The sequence below is a fragment of the Mobula birostris genome, chromosome 8, assembly GCF_030028105.1.
Source record: "Mobula birostris isolate sMobBir1 chromosome 8, sMobBir1.hap1, whole genome shotgun sequence".
Lineage (NCBI taxonomy): Eukaryota > Metazoa > Chordata > Chondrichthyes > Myliobatiformes > Myliobatidae > Mobula > Mobula birostris.
In genome coordinates this window covers 155987031-155995368 of record NC_092377.1, presented here as the reverse complement: position 1 = coordinate 155995368, position 8338 = coordinate 155987031, and positions in this window count along the sequence as shown.

Here is an 8338-nt window from a genome sequence, read left to right as displayed (position 1 = left end):
CCCAGAGGAAAGCATGGGCCTATATAGGCATGACTATTCAGAAGCCAGGTGTCAGGTTTCATAAGAGATTGAGAGAGAGTCCTGCTGATGGTTGTCCATCCCAGAAGGTCCTTGAAACTACTGAGGACAGGCCTGGAGCATTACAACTAATACACAGGACAAAGTTTTGTGGCTCAGAAGAAGAGGGACTGTAGAACAGATAGTGATCGGGAATTCTATAATTTGGGGATAGATAGCATCCTTCTAGAGCAGGGGCTCCCAAACGGGGGTCCACAGACCCTTTGCTTAACGGTATTGGTGCATGGCTTAAAAAAGGTTGGGAACCCCTACCATAGTCAAGAATATGAATCTGCAAGTGTCCCAGGGTATGGTAGGCAGAAACAAACTTGGAAAGGGATGAAATAAATTTAGTTGTCTTGGCCAAAGTTCGAACAAATTGGAGGAAATTCTCACTTACACAGTTTCAGGACAAAATCTTTAAATGAAAACACAGAATGAAAATATTCAGGCTGATATTCTCTGAGTTGGTATCTGAACTACGTGTATATTAACATAGAAGAAGGCACAACAGGGATGGCTTAAAACAGGGCTACCCAAGCTAGGGTCCACAGTCGCCTTGCTAAATGGTATTGGTCCACGGCATAAAAAAGGTTGAGAACCCCTGGCGTAAAGGGATGAATTGGGAATAAAGGTTTCTTTTTCATGGGATCCATACATCAATTCAGGGACAGAAGTCCTGATCCAGGATTGAAAAAATAAAAAGGGAATGGGCATACGTGTTAAACGAGTAAGTAAGATAGGGGTTTGGACATGATACAGCCTTAACATAAACAGAGACAAGGGGCATTGTCAAAAGTAAAAAGGGGTATTGACTGCAAGGGATAAGTAGAATTATGGAGCATGACTAATAAGAGTGAAGAGAAACCATATTAAAGATGTGTTGATATTGCCGTACGGGAAAGATGTGTTAATGCTGCTCTGCAGGAATGCACTCAGTATCTGTAATGAGAAAGAAGTAGGGTACAATCAAAACTTGGCAGGGGACAGATTTAGCAGAAGACAATCAAAATAAAATCTGAAGTAAAAGTGGAAAATAGAGGAAATGTTCAACATGTCAGGCCACATTTGTGGGAAAAGAAACAGGGTTAACATTCCAGGGTAAAGAGCCTTCTCCCAGGCCGGCACAGGCAATCAACTCCCAGTCTCCACCCAGCTAACACAAGTCACCTGCCACCAATTTCACCTGCAACCTATCTAAACCCAGCTCTTGTCCACCGTCCTTGTTCACCCATCGAACCAGCCAGACTCAACCAGTTGCTCCTAGCCTTCAATTACCTTGATGCCTAGTTGATTTATTTATCTGTTCTCTCTTGTTTTGTGGCCCCTCATGGCTTTGTTGCTTTGCAGTTTATTATTGAAGGTATTGCTAAATTGTCTCTGCTGCTCTGCTTTTGGGTCAAGCCTCCTCTACATTTCCTGACAGGATGGGTGAACCAGCAATGGACCCATGCCTAAAGGAAGTCATCTGCCTTAATAAGTCCACGATCCAGAAGCAGCAGGTAACCATTGACCATCTGCTCGCCACTCTCAACCAACCCTCCATCGTGTTTCAGCAACCTCATGCCAGTCAACCTCCTCCCTCGGATCCCTGGGTTCTGGAGCTCAAATCTTTTGATGGACTACTAACCCGATGCTGCAACTTCCTGTCGCAGTGTGTCTTGCACTTCAAGCTCTGTATTCTATGGATCAAGCCAAGATTGCCTTCATCACCTTTCTCTTGACAGGTCTCTTTTGCCCTGACCTCTTTAGATAAATAAAGTGTAAAACAGAGGCGAGAGTGGATATTGGACTGCTGGAGGGGTAGTACTATAGGACAACAAAATAGCGGATGACTGAATAAGGATTTTGTATCAGTCTTCACTGTGGCGGACACTAGCAGTATGGTGGAAGTTCCAGGCGTCAGGGGGCATGAAGTGTGTGGAGTTTCAGGTGTCAGGAGGCATGAAGTGTGTTAAGTAGAGAGAAGGTTCTTGGGAAACTGAAGGCCTGAAGGTAGATAAGTCACTTGGACTAGATGGACCACACCCCAGAATTCTGAAAGAGGTGGTTGAAGAGATCGTGGAGGCATTAGTTATGAACTTTCAAGAATCACTAGATTCTGGAATGGTTCCGGAAGACTGGAAAATTGCAAATGTCACTCCACTCTTCAAAAAGGGAGAGGGACAGAAGAAAGGAAACTGTAGGCCAGTTAGTCTGACCTCAGTGGTTGGGATGATGTTGGATTCGATTATTAAGGATGAGGTCCCGAGGTACTTGAAGGCACATGATAAAATAGGCCATAGTCATCAGGTTTTCCTCAAGAGAAAATCTGGCCTGACAAATTTGTTGGAATTCTTTGAAGAAATAAAAGGCATGATGGTCAAAGGAGCAACACGCACAAAATGCTGGAGGAACTCAGCAGGCCAGGCAGCATCTATGGAAAAGAGTGCAGTCGACATTTCAGGCCAACACCTTTCATGATAACCCTTCACAAAACCTTGACTGTGCTCTTGTTCCATAGATATGAAGGTAGGTGGAGGGGCAGGTAGTTTTGAGGAAGTAGAGAGGTTACAGAAGGACTTAGACAGATTAGGAGAGTGGACAAAGAAATGGCAGAAAAAGTACAGAGTCGGGAAGTGTACGGTCATGCATTTTGGTAGAAAAAATTAAAGCATTGATGACTTTCTAAATTGAGAGAAAGTACAAAGAAATGAAGTGCAAAGGGACTTGGTAGTTCTTATGCAGGATTCCCTAAAGGTTAATTTATAGGTTGAGTCTCTGGTGAGGAACGCAAACGCAATGTTAGCACTTATTTCAAGAGGACTAGAATATAAAAGTGAGGATGTAATGTTGAGATTTTATAAAGAACTGATGGGGCCTCACTTGCAGTATTGTGAGCAGCTTTGGGCACCTAATCTTAGAAAGGATGTACTGAAACTGGGAAGGGTTCAAAGGAGGTTCATGAAAATTATTTGAGGATTGAATGGCTTGTCATATGAAGAGTGTTTGATGGCCTAATTGAAACCCATCGAGTGGTGAAAGGCTTTGATAGAATGGATATAGAGAGGATATTTCTTATGGTGGGAGAATCCTAGACCAGAGGACACAGCCTCAGAATAGAGGGTCATATTTTTAGAATGGAGATGAGGAGGAATTTCCTTAGCCTGAGAGTGGTGAATCTGTGGAATTCTTTGCCACAGGCAGCTGTACAGTACATTTAGGGCAGACTTTGATAGATTCTTGATTAGTCAGGGTATGAAGGGAAATAGGGAGAAGGCTGGAGATTGGGACTGAGAGGGAAAATGGATTAGCCATGATGAAATGGTGGAGCAGATAGAACAAATGGCCTAATTCTGCTCCTATATCTTATTGCCTCATGGTCTTATGGTCTCCATTCCTCCAAAGCCCATTTAATAGGGAGCATCACCCTGTCTCGTACTCCATAATAGGCACTGTGTAGGGGTGAACTTGTGCGAGAAGAATGCACAAGGCTGTGTCTTCCTATCCAGTCCTCGGTGAAAGAGGATGGTCTCCGCTACCATGTCAGATGGTTCCACCTCTAACACCTCTAACACAAAAGGACTGGGGAGGTTCGGGTGGCAGAGAATGTGGCCGGTGGTGAAGCATCTCTTGAGCTCCTCGAAAGTGTGACAGCAGACCAGATTATCCCTGAGGTAGGTGACTTGGTGAGGTAGCTGACAGGACCAACGATTTGGCGTTAGTTCATATTGAAATGGTGGTAGAAGTTGGAGAAACCCAAGAGGTGCTGTAGCTGCCTGAGGGAGTGCACTCAGGGCTACTCAATGATGGCTTGCACTTTCTCCGGTTCCACAGGCAACCCTGGACCCGGGTTCAATTCCCGCCACTGCCGGTAAGGAGTTTGTACATTCTCCCCTCGAGTGCATGTTTCCTCCAGGTGCTCCGGTTTCCTCCCTCGGTCCAAAGACCTACTGGTTGGTAGGTTAATTGAGCATTGTGAATTGTCCCATGGTTAGGCTCGGATTAAATCAGGGGTTTGCTAGGCGACATGGCTTAGAGGGCTCTAAGGGCTTATTCCACACTGTATCTCAATAAATAAATGAGTATAGACTCTACTCAGGCTTGATGAGGCCTGTTCTGGGATTGGAGGAGTGTTTAGTTGGGTGGATAGGAGGGAGAAAAAGGGCTTTGCTTTGCTGTTTTTTTTACTTTCTATGTTCTGTGTCGCTTTGCCGAGCAACGTGGGCATGCTATGCTGGAATGTATAGCGTGTCGCTGGGCTGCCTCCAATACATCCTTGGGTTATGTTGGTTGTTAACACAAACAACACGTTTCACTGTATGTTTCAATGTACATCTGATGAATAAATGAACCTGAGAATGTAGAGAGATTTAAAATGTGGTATTAATGCAGGATTAGTGTAAGTGGATGGATGATGTCTAGAGTGGTCCAATTCCTATGAGTCTAAATGGGGAGTTAAAAGGGATAAAGTTGGGTAAAGGAAAATAACCTATAATGAAAACAGAAACCAAGTCCATTTGGGCGAAAATAAACGTTAATTCAAGATCGGTGAAACAGGTCAGTGCTGTTTGTAGACTGGAATAGTGAAAGAGAGTTGGGAGAAGAAATATGACGACAATTTAAGGGTTTACGTAATGCAGATAAAATAACAATTGTGAAGGGTTTTAGCTACTCCAGTATTATTGGGATAAAGGGAATGGAGACCCTACAATGGGGATAGGGCTCCATTCTAGCCCATAGAAGGATAATTCATCATTGGAACAGATAATCACGAATGAACCAAAACACATAAGAAGTAGAGGAATAGCAGTGTGGAGAGAAAAACGAAAAAACAAGCTGCTTGAGGAACTCTGTGGGTCAAGCAGCATCAATGAAGGAAAAAAGATGAACATTTAACTGGGAGACTGCTTCAGGATGTTGTCAAGACCCAAGAGGACGTTATATTTATCAATTAAGTAATACTCCCTATCCTGAGTTCCAAAGTTTTGCTCCAGATTCCAGCATCTGCAGTCTCTTGTCTCTCCGGTGAATGCTCGAAGAAGCATTTCAACTTTTAAGGTGAAAAGACAGAAAGATGTCAGAAAGACAACAGACAAGTAAATAGATTGGAGGTGTGCTGATTTTGAGAGGCTGAGAACAGAAGCTGGTGGGTAAAGCAATCAACAAGATTGGCAAGCAATTTAGAACAGCAATGGAGACACTTAAAGCTATTTTCAGCACGTGTAGGGAAAATACATTCTGTTAAAGAGAACCAACTAAACAGAATCCAAGAATGAATAAACACATACGTGAATGAGAGAAGGATTATATTAAGTACATAACACTGTATGATGAGGGATAATGGAAGACCATAAGACATAGGAGGAGCAGAATTGGGCAATTCTGCCCATTGAGTCCGCTCCACCATTTCATCATGGTTGACTTGTTGTCACTCTCAACACCGTTCTCTGCCTTCTCCCCATAACCTTTGGTGCCCTAACTAATCAAGAATATAAAATTCCACTTCAAATAGACCCAATGACTTGCCCTCCACAGCTGGCTGTGGAATGAATTCCACAGACTCACCACCCTCTGGTTGAAGAAATTCCTCATCATCTCTGTTCTAAATGGACGTCCTTATATTCTAAGACTGTGTCCTCTGGACCTAGACTCCCCCTCTACAGGAAAAATCCTCTCCACATTCACTCTATTTAGGCCTTTCGCAATCCAATAGGTTTCAAGTGAGATACCACCACGTTCTTCTGAACTCCAAAGAGTACAGGCCTAGAGCCATCAAGAGCTCCTCGTTATATGAAGAGATGCAAAAATGTAAAAATAACAATTAAGAAGCCAAAAAGGACCATGGACTGCAATTATCAACAAAATATAAAATAAAATTATAAGATATTTTATGGATGGATCAATAAAAATATAAAGTCGTTGTAGGATTAGGAATGGATAGGCGAAGTGCCTGGGTCTTGAGAGAAGGCAGAGATACCAAAGCCGTATTTGCTTCAGCGTTTACCAAATGGACAGAGCAGGTGGACTTGATATTTGAAGATAAAATGGGTTAAAAATGAAAGTAGTTGTAACAGAGAATGTAAATATATTAAGCTAATTAGGCATAGAACAAAGTCCCTGATCCAGATGGATTGCATTCAAGCATTTTAAAAGGGCCTAGAGATAGCCGAGATACTGCTAAGCAGAGGATACAAAGATAGAACATAACAGCCTCCGGCTCTTCGACTCACCATTGCTGTGCCAACCATGCCAATCTAACTAATCCCATCTGTCTGCATCACGCTAAATAATTTTGACAACATATTTAACAGCTTGTTAGGAACAGGCATAGGGCACTTTCAAGGAGCGGTACCTTAGGAAGGTGGCGTCCATCATTAAGCACCCCACCATCCAAGACATGTCCTCTTCTCATTGTTGCCATCAGGAAGGAGGTACAGAAGCCTGAAGGCACACACTCAATGATTCAGGAACAGCTTCTTCCCCTCTGCCATCTGATTTCTAAATGGACATTGAACCCATAAACACTACCTCACTACTTTTTGTTTTGAACTACTTATTTTAACTTATTTCACTATTTACCAGTCATATATATACTCACTGTAATTCAGTGATTTTCTCTATTTATTTATCATGTATTTCATTGTACTGTTGCCATAAAGTTAACAAATTTCATGACAAATGCCACACACCCAAAATGCTGATGAAGGGTCTCAGCCCGAAATGTCAACTGTTTAACCTTTTCCATAGATGCTGCCTGTTGTGTCCCGACCTATGCCGGTGATATTAAATCTGACTCTGATATATCCATCTATTTACAAACTGGGCCAGAATGTGGCAAAGAATTATAACCAATCAGCTTAATCCTGGTAGGAAAAATATAGATGGAGCAGCTAGAAGGGAGAATTATAAGGATAATGGGTTATGTGGATGGAATGTATCCTTTAGTGAGGTAACCGAGAAAAAGCTAAAGGATAAAGTGGGATGAGGTGATGTCAGGCACATGTACCAGTGTGAATGCTGGCTGGATTCACAGAGAGCATGAAACACTGGACAATGGAAGAGACTGCAGTTCACAATTCACAACTTGGATTCTGGAACCAAAAAATACCAGTTATACGCTCAGAGGCCACTTGATTAGTTATCCGTTCCGAATAGTGAGGCTTCCAAGTGTAGGTTGGTAGGGGATGCGCAGTTGCTGGGTAGTGGATAGTGGGCGAGAGGAGTGGTGATGCACGTGGGAGAACCATCAGCGCTAAGGAGATCTGCAACACATTTCAGGAGGCTACTAATAAAACTGTGGATTAGACAAGGAAATGGCAAGGGAAGTTCAACGCTGATAAATGTGAGGTAATTTGGTCAGGAAATGGGGAAGGTCACTTATTACTAAGTCATGTGAAGGATGGACTGATTTTGGAATACCAACAGAATCAGGTTCTAAATATTGGACCATGGTTTGGCAAAACCATAAGATGGCAAACCAGATACTAGGATTGGAAAGTAGGGAAAATTTATTTATTTATTGATTGATTGATTGAGAAATAGTACAGAATAGACTCTTCTGGCCCTTTGAGTCACATCACCCAGCAACCCCCAATTTAATCCTAGCCTAATCACAGGACAATTTACAATGATCAACTAACCTAGTAACTGGTATGCTTTCAGACTATGGGAGGAAATCCATGCGGTCATGGGGAGAATGTACAAACTCCTTACAGGCAGCGGTGTAAATTGCATTTGGTCACTGATACTCTGGAACGTTGTGCTAACCACTGCACTATCATGCCACAGTTGTGACCTGCCATATGATAGAAGGGATGTTGAAACAGAGTCAAAGGTGCAGAGTTGAATTACTAGAATGGTACCACGTCAGGATAGGGTGAACAGACTGGGTCGTTTTTCTTTACAAAATACAGGAGGGCTAACATCCATAAGCAATGTTTCTACCTGTAGGAAAGACTACTAGAGGGACTGAACAAGAAGTCCTTTCAGAAATTCAGAAGAAACTTTTTTAGCCACGGAGCAGAATATTCCCTTATGACGACTGTTTTAGGCCAACAGTGAGGATGATCTTAAGGAGAAGTCTATCAAGCGGATGAGGTGGAAAAGGAAGAACGGAAAAGCAGGAAGAGGTGAGAGTGGGGCATAAATACAGTGGAGCAGTATGGCCTAGTTGGGCCAAGGGGCCAGTTTTCATTTCATTTTGGAAATGAAAGTAATATGGGAATCGTGCTGGGATATAGAACTGAATGATGGATCAGGCCTGAGGAACCCCAGCACTACCTCTGTGCTTAGGTTGTGT